Here is a 14,941-nt window from a genome sequence, read left to right as displayed (position 1 = left end):
ACTTCTTTTTAAACTGTAATGGATAGCACTGGGGAGTTCATAGACTTAACTTGAAATCTTGTTGGGCTCAGTCCACCTCACTCACTATTTTTAAAATGCTGATACAAATCTGTTGTGCCTCTCAGACCTTCTTCAAATATATATATTTTTAATTTCCTAGAAGTAACTGCCAGTTTCTTTTATATCCACATAGCCTTCCATTCCACATGGGTGCACATATTAAGAAGATCCTACACCCCATACCACTTCACTTACTTATCTTAGACTACTTCCTTCCTGCCCCCAAGTCTCCAATTTTGCATTTACTAATAGCATGTTTTGAATCTGGCACAAAATATTTGACATTGTGATCAAATTACACCAGTTATACTGCACTTAATATTTTTCACAGAAAATAAATTGATTCATGCACTTACAAAAACAAATATTTCAAATTAAAAAGTAGTGACATAATTTTGCAGTAATGTGCCCCCATCCCTACCTGTGCTAACTAAATATACTAATTCCACAGTTGCACTGTTTCTGAGTAGACATTAGACTTTTGTCCCCACTAACAATTAATTATCTTTACTCTAAGTTAAAACAACCTCAGAATTGATGTATTTTATACTGTTCCTCTGTGCAAACAATCACTTTACCCCAAAACAATAAATAATATTCTTACTAAGAAATCCTGCATCATAAAAATGTGCTACTTTCTTGCCCATCTTGACTTCTCTATATGCGACATCACATGTTCTTCATATTCATATCAATACCACTTTATGATATTTACACATCATACACACTCAACTTTCCTCACTTGTCTAGAGGAAAACAGCTTTTAGTACTTAACAAATAAGCACCTATCCAGGCATGTCTAAGGGTCAGCTCCCGGTGTTTTATCCTGTCTACCTGATGAATGGGGCAATGCAGCAATTGCCTCATACACAGACACCCCTCTCCTCCTACCACCCAACACTACAACCTGTGAGAGATGTACTTATATAGCCAAACTGGAAGCAAAGATCTCTTCACCCAAGACTGGACTAGACAGTCAAGAGGAGAAGGTAAACACTTGCACCACACCACACTCATCACATACTCCCTCAAAACCCACACCACCAAAACACACACATACAAACACAAAACACACACCTACATTTGTGGAGACTATCAATAAAAATCTGCTCAAGCAACAGAGACCTCCAAAGCAGAAATGCATGCAACCTCCACCCCCCCAACATAACTCAAATGACACATAGCCCACAAACTCAGTGTGCCACTCAACCACAGCCCATAAGGCATAACAACATACCCAACACTCTAATCATAGGTGACTCTATAGTCAGGCACACTGATGTTCCACTCACCAGGCTAAAAAAGGAGAAAGCTACTGTCAGCTGCCTGTCGGGTGCCAGCATCCACCACATAATGCAAACACTCAGGTCACTCCACAACAAGTACAAATATGACTCTGTCATTGTCCATGTTGGTGTGAATGACCTGAGATGTACCTCCCTGGACTACATGAAAAGAGACATGGAGTAGCTCTCCAATCTTGTAGCCCAGGCAGGTATGACCCTAGCCCTGAGTAGCATCCTGCCATCAAGCAGAATGATACCACAGTACAAGGACAAAATGATCGACTTCAACAATTGGCTAAGCTTCTGGTGTCATTCTAAGGTGATCCTGTATCTGTCTGCCTGGGATGACAGGATCAACAGGCCATGATGCTTTGCCAGAGATGGCCTGCACCTGTCACCCTTGGGATTCTGGATACTGGCTAAGGCTCTTGCCACCCCTATAGTGCCTTTTTTTAGGTAAGGTTCAAATGACAAATTCACCACCGTAACAGGTACAAGCAAGCAAAATCTGAGGGTAATGCTACTCAATGCTAGAAGTCTAAACCTCAAAATGCATTCATTCGAGGCACTCCTTAAAATGGAGAACATAGACATCTGTGCAGTGACAGAGACTTGGTTCAAATCTTCAGAGAGCACCCCTGCATTACCAGGCTATAATTCATACCACACCTTTCGGCCACCTAACCTGGACCAAAACACTAAAGGTGGAGACGTGTCCATATTCATTAAGGATATCCACACCTCCAGGCTAGTTGCTCAGCATAATGCATCCGAGATTATCCAAGTGCAACTAATTCTGGGAAAGACCGCAATCAACTTGTAACTTGCTGCAGATCCCCCACCATGCCGCAGGATTCCCACTCCTCATTTCTCGATACACTGGAAAATATTAGGGTACAGCCCAACACCCTAATAATGGACAATTTCAACTACCCCACCATTAACTGGGAAAACTACTCATGTACCAGCTCTTTTGCTCAATGTTTTCTGGACTTCATAAGTCCCAACCCCTTGGATCAACTTATCCACACTTCCACCAGGGGCATCAGTATCCTAGACCTGGTCATTACCAACATGGGCAACCGGTGTTCCACACCAGAGGTCAATTCCTCATTGGTCAGATCCGACCACAAGCAGAAATACCTCACAAAAAGGAGTACTGGCCTCAAACAGATGCCCTATGCAGACTGTCTCAAAAAACTGCAGCTTTACTCCGTCACATATCACCTACTCAGAGGCAATCTCTGCATAATATACAAAGCTATGTCACACCCAGAACTGTTGGACATGCTCCACTTAAAGAAATCCCAATCCCTCCGAGCTACACGCTCTAGGGACCTAAACCTTGTCACCACAATAAACAGAACATGCTGGAGGGATAGATTCCTGTCCCAGAGACTTCCCATACTCTGGAACAAACTACCTATCTATATCAAACAAAGCTCCTCATTAGCACTCTTCAAGAAAAATTTTGATGATTGGATGGTAAATAGGAAATTCACCCCGGGGTTCACCTCTGTGGCTCGGCTCGACAGGGGCACAGGAAAATAATTTTCTTGGGTGGAGAAAGCCAGGGTAACTTTTTGGCTAGGCTTGTATAGGCCCTAGGGCCGATAACCTAGTACCTACCTATGAACCTATGAACAATGCCTACAGATGAAGCAGTCTCTATACAACATTAATAGGTGCAAGTACTTGTTCTTTCATGCTATTGAAAATGTTAAATTGCACAATATTATCAGAGCTCAAAATATGATGTTTTAGTATTTACAACATTTAAAACTACAATTTCATTTAAAAGGTAGCAAAATGTACAACCCAACCTTTCATCCTTCCTTCAGGTATTTACATGTTATCTTCCTATGCTATCCCTTTACATGAAGGTGCTGCTGCTCACTTTAACATTTTTATCAGTTTTTCACACTCCCGTCATCCTGCTTAAATACATATTTGAAGAGAGGCAGCCTCCACTACTATATACAGACAGCTCAAAAAGTAAATCAACTTCCTTTCTATGCTAGTCACACTTCCCAAAATACACTCCAGCATTGAGCAATATACTTTACCAAATCTGAAAATGATTCTCTTTCCCATTTCTCATGTTCTCTGACTGCAGTAGTGTCTCTGCAATTTCCCAGGTGTTTCACTTTTGTTGAAATGTAAGTGATATACAGTTTGTTTATACTAATGACTCCGGGGCCAGCATACAACTTACATATTCCCTCCTGTATTATACAACTGCAAAATGCATTATATCTGGTGTCGACAATGACCAGGAAACAGCTAACACATGGTAATTTTCCAGGAATGCAAGAAGATTCAAAGGAACACTGCTATCTTTGCTGCAATATCCTTCACAGGTAAGGTAATTTGAAGGATATGGATTATGCTATTCTATCACAGTGTGCATTTTGCATGCCATCTAAAATCCCCCTTAAGTTGTAGGAAAACACACATTTTTACTAAGAAAAATTATTTTCACATTCCATTTTAAGATGTTCAAGATCAGTTTAGATTAGTTAATTCAAAAGCATGTTTTAGGAAGGTGGGAGGAAAGTGGAGTGCAAATAAACACTCCCTGTGGACAATGGAGAACATGCACACTCCTCAAAGGTAGTAGCCAGAAATCAGGATTGAACCTTGGAACTGCAGGGTGGAATCCTTGCCTGTTGAGCCACTATGGTGCTGCTTTCCTGTTTTCACATAATGATGGCAAACAATCAAACAAACTTTGCAGAAAAAATATTGCTGTAGTCCTGTGACTAGATAACCTTGCTGAGCACTGTGAGGTCCCCACCCCATTGCAAACGTGACCCAGCTTTTATCTCGGTTAAGTTACAGTAACTGTTAGTGTAATAGTAATAAGGTGCAAAGATGTAGCAGCAATTATAGCACTTTATGACATTCTAAACTAAAGTGCCTATGTGTCTGTTAAGAGGCAGGTGAGAGAATTCAGGTTCATTGTTGATTAGTATTAGGCACGCTTAACAAGTTTCATCTAGTAAATGCTGGGTTGATTCTCTGAATCTTCATTAACATACCATGAGTCTGACAGCAGAGAAATCATTCAACCTGTTCAGCATTTCAGTGTCACACCTGTAAACAGGTACTTCTGTTTAATAGGTCTTACCAGTCAAAACAACAAAACGAAATAAATAAATAAATAGATAAATAACAAATAAAAACTTCCCAACAATGTGGGCTCTTAACACCTTTTATTAATGTCATGTATTGACCACAATGTCACAACTGTCTACAAAAAAATTTTATATTTCGCCAAGGGACTAGTAGTGTAGGCTAACTTGTTTCAGCCTGAATCAATTATATTACAAAAACTTCTCCGGGTTCTGTTCACTTTTGAAAAAGTCATTGCTCCATGTTGAATGCAGCTGTATATTCTGAGATCAGAAGTCCTCAACTTTTCCAGCCTTTATAGTTGTTCAGCACAATTTTCTGTACAAATCATCAATACATGTACTTTAAAGCTGTAAATGAAATGTTACCTCCTGTGTAATCAACTGCCATCATACCTGTTTCACCGCAACACTTCCTTTCACCTTAAGCACTAACAACCTGCGTGTCAGTTAAGTAAGTAAACAACAATTGTCTCTCTACCTACTTTACTAAATAAACTGTTTGAAACTTCAACAAGGCTTCTTCATTCCTTCCACATGGAGGGGATCAGAGAGACAGAGAATCTCCTAGATCTGTTATCTAAATCGATTTTATCTGGACTAATCCTTTGTACTCTGCACGCGTGCTCGTGCACACACACACACACGCACACACACACACACACACACACACACACACACACACACACACACACACACACACACACACACACACACACACACACACACACACACACACACACACACACAATTTGTGAGCCTTTGCTTAACAACCCATTCATTCCCCATCATTGTCAGGAGGGACAATCATTCAGACAGCTATCCAGGGCAGTTTTAGACTTTTCTTTTTTTTTTTATGTCCCCTAATTCCCACATGCTCTCAGCAGAGTGCTGATGAGGGGCATGGCATGGATCAAGAGTAGGGGACAACCCCCTCTTCTGCATGGGGTGACCACTCAGTGCAGTCCTGCCCCTCCTCTTGAAGCATGAGCAGTGGTCTCTCTGGTCTTCTCCATCACACTGCCCTGTATGAGTCCAAGTGCGCTCTACCCTTCCCAAGCTGTGGAAGAGGTGAGTGGGCTAGTCCCCTTCACTCCTCCCCCATCCTGCCTGGCTCCTCCAGAGTATTTGCCACCAATCGGACCCTGGCCACCATGGCTGGAGTCATGCCTCCTGTATTTGAGCATAATTTACATTTTATAACACCTAGGTCCTAGTTTACTCCACACCTATTGCACATCTGTTTGCCAGTTCTTTGACTTCGATACTCTCTAATGATAAGGAATGATTCATGTCTCAATGTATGTATGAATTTATTTATTTATTTAAAATTGCTACTGGGGCAGGGAACCTTGTCGCAAGGTACTATTTCCAGGCTTGTCCAGTAGTTCTAAACCAAAATATTGCAATAAACTATGTAACATAATATTTATATTATGCTTCTCCACAAGAATTCCATAACAGAGATTTATTTGTTTACCTGTACATATAATTGTGGAAAATAACTCACCTAAAGGAGCATTCACTCTCGCTGAGCATGTGCAGCCTCAAAGTGGGAATATGTAAGTCTGGGCACAGTGCAGGCACATCCCCAAATACATAGTAATAGTTATAAATCCCATGCTTTGATTAGTTACATTAGAATCTGTTTATATAAACTTTCAGAATTTTGTATTTTATTTTATTTTTTTTTGCATCTGTTTTAAATGCTACAGATGTGCATACTAAATACAGATGTATGTATCCGTATATTAATCTATACTCATGTAAACAGGTAGTACTGGATGGCAACATTTAGACTAAGCTTTGATAAGTATATCTTTCTACAGCCAGTTATTGGTAATTAATAAAATGAGCTAAAGTCATAGTAAAAGCTTGTCACAAAAACAGTTGAATTAAGCAAATGAACTGTATCCCCATAACATTATATCTTCAGTCCCTTTTCCTATCCTACTGCTAATGCCTCAGTGACCTCTGTGGCTCTATTCTGGAGTTGTATTCTGAAATAAATCGCTTATTAAGATACACAAAAGGCACTACTGTCACTGACTTTCCCACAGCACTGCTATAAGATGGGCAAATACATAAGCCTATGTAATTAAGGCCACATCACTCAATCTAAATTTACATTAGATGAAACATGAAAGATACTCATTTCCACATTGTTTTGCAGTATACTACAGATGTTACAGTAAACCATATAACTTCATGGGAATTAAACCATTCATCATGCATGAAATTATGGAGTTTAACTGTCAGAGTGGAGACAATATTTGTTCCTTGCACTGTAGTGGAGACAAGGTGCTATGGAAACTGTATTTTTTTCTGAGCAACACTGTTATAGTTAGTTACAAAAATCGCTATGGCTGTTTGTTGTGCTGGAGAAGCTACTTTAGCCCCTTTTAAATTCTACCATCCAGATAGTATGGGCGTGCAAACGATTGATTGGAGTAGTCAATTATAAATAACTGCAACCACTGAACTGTTTAAGTTACATTTCTCAAAATGCTCTTGAGTTTCACAATGGTTGAGTCTGACAGTAATCTGACTATAGGGAGGTTTTTCCCTGTTTCAGCCAGTGAGCAGCAACCTTTAAGTAATGTACATCATAGATTTCAGTTCACGGTCTCATTTTGAATAGTAAGGTAGATCACAGTGATTATCAGCCTCACTAGTTATATTTTGTCTCTTGCAGTTAAGTAGCAGCTTTCCAACTGCATGCCTTTGAAGCAAAATAGTTTTAGCAACACTGTTTTCCTATTGGCTGATGAGAAACCTAGACTTGCTATGTCCAGAATTTGTTGAACTCCATAATTTAACTTCATTTACTAAGGAAGCACAGAAAAGAATGCTTTTAAGAAGAAGACAAATGTGACTTTGATTGTATTATAGCAGCACGAGGACATGAGATTGTCTTGTGTCCAACCATGTGTGACAATTTTCTGGTGTGGTGACAGTAAATAATGTTTACACAGTTGTGGTGTCCCTTTGTCTTTACTAATCACTTGCTTCTCATTAGCAGTCCATTGCCTATCTGTTACTATACAGCTGTTGAGAGGCACTCACTAGCTTACAGGTGATAACCTTCTTTGCAGATACCTGCATTAATCCCAATGCTGAAACTAAATGAGGCATATCTTGCTGAAATGTCGAGTTTATGCCTCACTAGAGAATGCGTCAAAACACTGCAGATTTGCTGAACCCAGAATGCAGTTTTGGCTTTCAGGATGGTCAGAAAGCTAGGGTTTTACCCAACACATAGTCTTTGCAGTACAGTCACCCATGTGTTAAGTCGACGGGGTCTCCACCACTACAGAGCTCAGTATTAGTATTTTAGAGAGGCAGACTGTGTTGATTTAAAAGCAGTAAGCAATCTGTGCAGTCGCGAAGATGGAAATATGTGTAATGTTCCATTTTGCTGCTACTAACATGATGCCTAGTTAATTTACTGAAAATTCATAAGTGCAAATTTCTACTCATGTTCATTATAACCCTTTACATGCAATCAATAGCATAAATATACCCCATTACTGTTTTTGCAGATCTGCTTTTGTTTGCAGTTTTGGGGTACTTAAACACACCATACACATGTATTCAAATTTATACATGCACTCATACAAAGCATCATACTTCCATTGTTCAATCGGGTACTCTAAGTACATAATTTATTTATTTTATACATTTTCATTCCACCTTCTGCATATTTCTACCACATAGACACACTTTCTACCTCAGTTATCAGTGTACCAGAGATTCTATATTTTCTAGTTTCAGAATCAAACTTTTTAGAACACTGCTAAGTGGCAAGTCTCCCAGGTTCATTCTGTGAAATAAAGTCAGCAATGCTTGCTGTTCTTTATCTCCTGTAATATAATTAATCAATGCTTCATCACATAAAACCCCAATAGTTTGTGAATTGTGTCCTTTATTGTTGTTGCTATTATTGTTGTTCTTGCCTTTTAAACTAAAAAATACATTTATTTTCATACTTTCTGCTGTCAAACATTATAAGGTACACTACATATTTTTAGCTCCCAAGCCATGTATTTATTTGTCTTAACAGTTTTTTATTGGGAAGGGGGACTAGTCTGGAGACCCTTTCCAGGCATGGCCAGGGCCTAAGACAGATACAGGGATGTACAACAAGATTAGAAGGTTTGAAATGTTTTTAATGCGTGAATTACACACAGACATCAAGGTAGATTACAGTGTGATGATGTGAAGTATTTCCACCTATGCCAGGAGAAGTAGGGCAGTGGATGTGTAACATATGACAGCACAGTTAGCTGGAATTTGGTAAAGAACTATATGTCATTTGTATATCAAACTGATTTGTACAGATGCTTGTGTTGAAACATGTATTTGTAAAGCTGCTTTTGTTAAAAATGTACCAACATCGTGCCCTGCTGGACAGAAAAGAAATATACATGCATTATTATAATGGTTTAAATGTATATGTTTTAACAGAGGATACTGGAAGAGAAGAGGTTAATCTCAAACTTTGAAAATAGTTTGAAATTAAATTACCTCCCTTAGGCCATAAAGATCATATCTTACAGTTCTCAATGCAGCCAGAAAGAAAAAGTATGTACTAGGAAGCTTCCAGCATTGTCTTTGGAGTAAACTAATTGCTACTCTGGAAGGCTGGAGATTTGAAATTGTTTTATGACTTCCAGGAGCTGTTCCAGATCTTAGCAAGGCTGTGTGTGTGTATTATTGACACATATGTGCTAAATCCTTACAGCTTCTAGCCAAGGGGGGAGCATGGGAACCAGAAGTCAGAAGACCAGATGTATGTGATATCATTCTGTAATCCATCACTAAAAATGATATTTTAATACTAGGTGAGACAGAAGTCTCAAACCAGTCTGTTTTTGTAACCTGACAAGGAAGGAACCCCTCACCTACTTCATCTTGCCTTGCTCTAGTAAGTGACCAAGGAACAGTAATTCTTTAGACCAGTCAGGAAAATATAGTGAGAATTAGTTAAGTACTGTTTTTCTATAACTATGTGAATCTGTTAATCTGTGTTATTTTAATATTTCCTGTGACTGAAACTCTGGTGTTTACTATAAATAGTATTCAGTATTTTCATGTTCTTTTCTTATTTATTATTAAATATATTTAAACTTTTCACCATGGCTGGTCTTTTAGACAATATTTTAATCTCCGAGAGTACTTATATATATATATATATATATATATATATATGGTGTCAGCTCTGGCCACTCCTGAAATCCTTGATGTTGGTGGAACTACCATTTGTATTAATATTAATTTCACTCAGTATAATTGGGTACCCTCGAAAGACCCTTAGAGTAGCTGGCTTTGGAGTGTCTGGTGGCAGTATAACTACCTTATAGTCTGGGCAGAAGGGGGACATAGCTAGTAAATCTGTGCTAGCCTTTCATAGGTGTGTGTGTGTGTGTGTGTGTGTGTGTGTGTGTGTGTGTGTGTGTGTGTGTGTGTGTGTGTGTGTGTGTGTGTGTGTGTGTGTGTTGGAAAAATCAAATCTCAAAAAGTGTGTGTCTCAGCTGTTTAGCACAGGAACATGCAGCACTGATTTCACAGAGAGTGTGCTGGAGAACTTTGCTTGGACACCCAGATGAAGTGTCAACTCTATAGCTGTTCCAGTAGAGACTCTTACTGGGGACCTGGAGGTAGACAGATAGATAAATCCAGACCCCAAACTGAGTGTGTTCCCTGTGTACTCTTAAGGAAAATTGTGCTTGATGCAGAGAGCTGCATCTGGAAATACTGGCTGTATCACTTTTTGTTCCAAGTGAACGTCTCTATTCACTGCCAGTGGAGAGGATTCAGGTTCCTTGATTACTGGCCCAGAGTAGGGACCTCACATATTAGTGGCAGTGGTAGGATACTAATTTAACTTCTGTAGCCCGTAAGCAGTTGTCACTAAACAATAGTTTTTTGTTAGTTTAGTTTAGTCAGGGAAAGGAGGCAAATATGTTAGCAGAGGATCATTGCAAGCTGACAAAGAACCATTTGGCCAATGTGTGTGAAGCCAAAGGACTGGTGTATGCCAGCCTGACTAAACAGGATATGATTTCAGCCTTGATTTCAGCTGTAGTCTAAACCAGCAACCAGGAGGATAACCAGACTGGTGATGGGAATTTGCAACCCTCAGAAACAGGACAGTTCACCTTTTCCTCAGAGGACATAAAATCCATCTGGAGATAAAGACACTTGAACTGGAGGCCAACATTTTGGAATTGGAATTAGCAGAGAGACTTCAGTGTTCAGAGGCTGATGAAAAGGAGAAACAGATGGAATTAGAATCAGCAGAGAGAAGGATCTATATTATAACATCGAAGTCTTAAAACTTTGAATGTTATAATATCAAACCATTTCCATCGAAACACCAGAACAGCAAACACTCAGAATACCAAATTTTTTCCCAGGGAAAAAATTTGCTGTTCCGACACACATACACACAACATAAGCACACCAAAATAAATAATCCACACACATACACTTCACAAAACCCTACACTAAACCATACATACACTACTAGCTATCCACTTACCTTCACCCAACCTTAACCCTAAGGTCCATAACTACCTCACAGTCACCTTACCCACTCCCTAACCCTAAAGTCCCTATCATACACTCACCTTACCCACTCCCTAACTCTAAAGTCCCTATCGCACACTCGCCTTCGCTCGCACACTTACCTTAACCCAATCGGTAACCTTCACTCCACAGACAAGGAAATAGCGAAGCTGCAGAAACAGCCCACCGAATACTTTCTCTAGGAAAGTATTCGATATTCTGCAGCTTCTCTATTTTCAGCGTGCAGTGCATAGGGTTCAATATTATAACATTCAAAGTTTTAAGACTTCAATGTTATAATATAGACCCCAGAGAGACTGCAGCATTTGGATGCCAAAGAAAATGAGAAGCAGTGTCAACATGAGAAAGAGTTGCTGACTCTTCGCCAGGGTCATAAAGGTAATGGGCAAGGGAATAACCAAACCCCAGAAGCAATAAAGGTCAGTAAATTTCTTCCACAATTTACAGAGGGTGATAATTTTGATAGTTTTGTTCATATATATGAAAAAGTATGTAAACAGTATAATGCTGAACAAGGGCTCTGGGTATGGTCCTTCACCTCCTTACTCCTTGGTAAAGCTGTAACTGCTGTTTCTAAATTGTCTGATATTGATTGTTTAAACTCTGATAAAATAAAATAAAGTAAATAAATGTTTACTTGAATGTTTTAAGTTAACACCTAAAGCTTACAGAAAAAAGTTTCATGAACATAGAAACAAGGCAGATGAAAATGTGTGTGATTATGTTGCTGAGTTAAGCACTTATTTTCATAGGCAGGTGAGTGGGTGTCAGGTCACCACTTTTGAAGGCCTGGCAGACCTTTTGGTGAAGGAACAAGGCCTTAGCCCTTTGCATGAGGACATGAGAATCTGATTGGCAGACATAGAGCGTAACTCTGCAGATAAGCTGGGGAACAGGGTGATCTCTACTTAGCAAGCAGGGCATCATTGCACAAGAAGGGGATACCCAGTGCTGCACATGGATATAAGGGAACCCTGATGAGCAGCATAAACCACCCCAACAGAGTCCACCAGTAACAGGGGAAGCCACTAGTTCAGGTACACGGCCAAGATCAAGGGTTAAATGTTTTAAATGTAACCAGTGGGGCCATGTATCATATAGATGTCCATGGAGGTAAGACTGGGAACAAAAGGTGGGGGAGCCAGCAATTGAGAATAACAGTATTCTGTCTAGACACAACAGGGGTACCAAATTATCATCAAAGTTTATATTCTATCTTAGTGGATAGCAAACAGGCCACTGCAAAGAGAGACTCATCCTTTGACATAACCACTGTGACGTCTGCAGTGGTTAAAGAGGAGCAGTATGCTCGGGCAGTCCTCTCCAGTTAGAGCTTTAGGAAAGACCCCATTCCAGATGCCTTTGGTTAGGGTTCACTTTGACTGGGAGGGTGGAAAAGTAAGCAAGCAAGTAGGTGTGGTTGAGAATATCCCTACAAATGTCTTTATATAAATGATTTTGATAATGCAGTACCTTATATGCATGCCATTATATGCAGTCAGGCTTGGAGACAGTCATGTGGGTCTGGTAGCCTGGGGAAAATCCAGACAGACCTCACTCCTAAAGCCAGGGCTGGGGAGGTGGCTATTTCAGGGAGGGAGCTTCCATGTAGCAGTGAGCCTGAAGGTGAGCCACTGCTGTTGGTGGGTACTGATGTTCCCTTTGACAGAGTGACAGCAACGGCAGAGGTGAGTGGTAGTTCCCAGGCTGACAGTAATGCACCTCTGTCAGAGGTTTCCAGACTTCTGTGGAAGGGGAGCTGGGAAGGGTAACATAGATAGAGTTGAGACAGACTCAGCTCTTGGACCCTACATTACAAGGCTTGAGGGAGGTAGCTAGGGAGGCACCTGATCCTCAAAGAAAAGGGGAGTCTGTATACTAGAATAAAGGGTTACTGTATAGAGAGTGGACCCCAGAGGGAGGATTAGAGGGTGAGGTATTACAGCAGTTTTTAGTGCCTAGAGCCTACCATCTGGCATTTCTAGCCATAGCCCATGACATTCCTTTTGCAGGACATATAGGCAGAAAGCGTATCAAGAGACATATTATGCAGAACTTTTATTGGCCTGGGATGGCAAAGAATCAAACATGGTACTGTAAGACCTGTTAACAGTGCCAAAAAGTAGGCAAGGCAGGAAACAAGGTCAAGGCTCCTTTGAGGCCTTTGCTTGTAATTGAGGAGCCATTTTAGAAGGTAGCTATGGATATTTTGAGGCTCCTGAGTACCCCAAGTTCCACAGAGAAAAAGTATATCCTGGTGGTAGTAGATTATGCTACTAGATAATGTGAGGCAGTGGCTCTGTCCTCCATCGAGGCAGAAAAGTTGGCAAATGCTTTATTAGAGATTTTCAGCAGGGTATTTTTCCCACATAAAATAATGACTGACAGAGCGCCGATTTTATGTCAGACCTGCTGACTTGTCTGTGGAAGCACTGTGAGTGAAGCACCTCCTAATGACCACCCCCTACCATCCCCAGACTAATGGGCTTGTGTAGAGGTTAAACTTTACACTAAAGGCCATGCTATGGGCATTTGCTTACCAGTTTAAGACAGAGTGGGACAAATATTTGCCCCATCTGCTGTTTGCATACACAGAGGTACCCCAGGAATTCGCAGGTTTCTTTGAGTTGCTGTATGGGCATAGGGTGAGAGGAGGGGCTTTAGATTTGATTCAGGATGACTGGGAGGGTGAGTGTGAATCCCACAAGGAGTCTGTTGTGGTATATCTCCTGAACCTCAGGACAAGGCTTAGGGAGCTGATGGGCTTGGCCCAGGAGAACCTGGCAGGAGCCCAACAGCAGAATAAGGTCTGGTATGAAAGGAATGCTCAAGTCCAAGTGTATGCTGTAGAACAGCAGGTTATGTTTCTCATTCCAGTCAGGCACAATAAGCTGCAGACAGCTTAGGAGGGACCCTTCAAAGTGGTAAGGAAGTTCAGTGATGTTAACTACATGGTAAAACTGCTAGGCAGGAGACAGGGGCCCAAACTTTACCATGTTAACACAATGAAACTGTACCATGACAGGGAGGCCCTGGGGCTGAGTATTTGCAGTAGGAGGCAAGAGGAGTCTGAGGGGGATCTATGGCTACATCAAAACAGCCAGGAAAATGCCATGTTACTATGGTGGAGACAAGGGTTGCAAGCATATGATATGACAGTGCATCACTGTAGTAGTGTCAGCAATGCCAAGGCAGATGGGATCTTAAAACAGGGTATGAGTTAATGTATTCCCATATAGGCTCATTCCTCTCAAGCAATGTTTCTCAAGGGTCACTTGAAAAACTAGCTTGAGTCTTCAAAGGGGGGATTTGACTATGTGAGGTATTGCTAGCTATGCCAGGAGAAATAGGGCAGTGATATGTAACATATGCCAGCACAGCTAGTGGGAATTTTATAAAGAATTATATGTCATTCATAAATCAAACTGATTTGTACAGATGCTTGTGTTGAAAAATATATTTGAAAAGCTGCTTGTGTTAAAATGTACCTTATAGTCTTGGAAGAAGGGGCATAGCTAGTAAATCTGTGCCAGCCTTTCCCAGGTGTGTGTGTGTGTGTGTGTGTGTGTGTGTGTGTGTGTGTGTGTGTGTGTGTGTGTGTGTGTGTGTGTGTGTGTGTGTGTGTGTGTGTGTGTGTGTGTGTGTGTGTGTGTGTGTGTGTGTGTGTGTGTGTGTGTGTGTGTGTGTGTGTGTGTGTGTGTGTGTGTGTCCATCAGGGACACGTGTGGAATCCCAGGGGTATATTTTCTGTTCCCCATCCAGTTATCCAGGTTGCGCTTAAAAAGGGGTAAAGAGGTACTCTGCTTGATGTGGAGAGGGAGTCTATTCAATAGATGGGTGAGTCGCTGGGACACAAATCTGTCCCGCCAT

Source organism: Protopterus annectens, chromosome 1.part0 (genome assembly GCF_019279795.1).
Source record: "Protopterus annectens isolate FY-2018-M chromosome 1.part0, PAN1.0, whole genome shotgun sequence".
NCBI lineage: Eukaryota > Metazoa > Chordata > Ceratodontiformes > Protopteridae > Protopterus > Protopterus annectens.
This window is presented reverse-complemented; position numbering follows the sequence as displayed.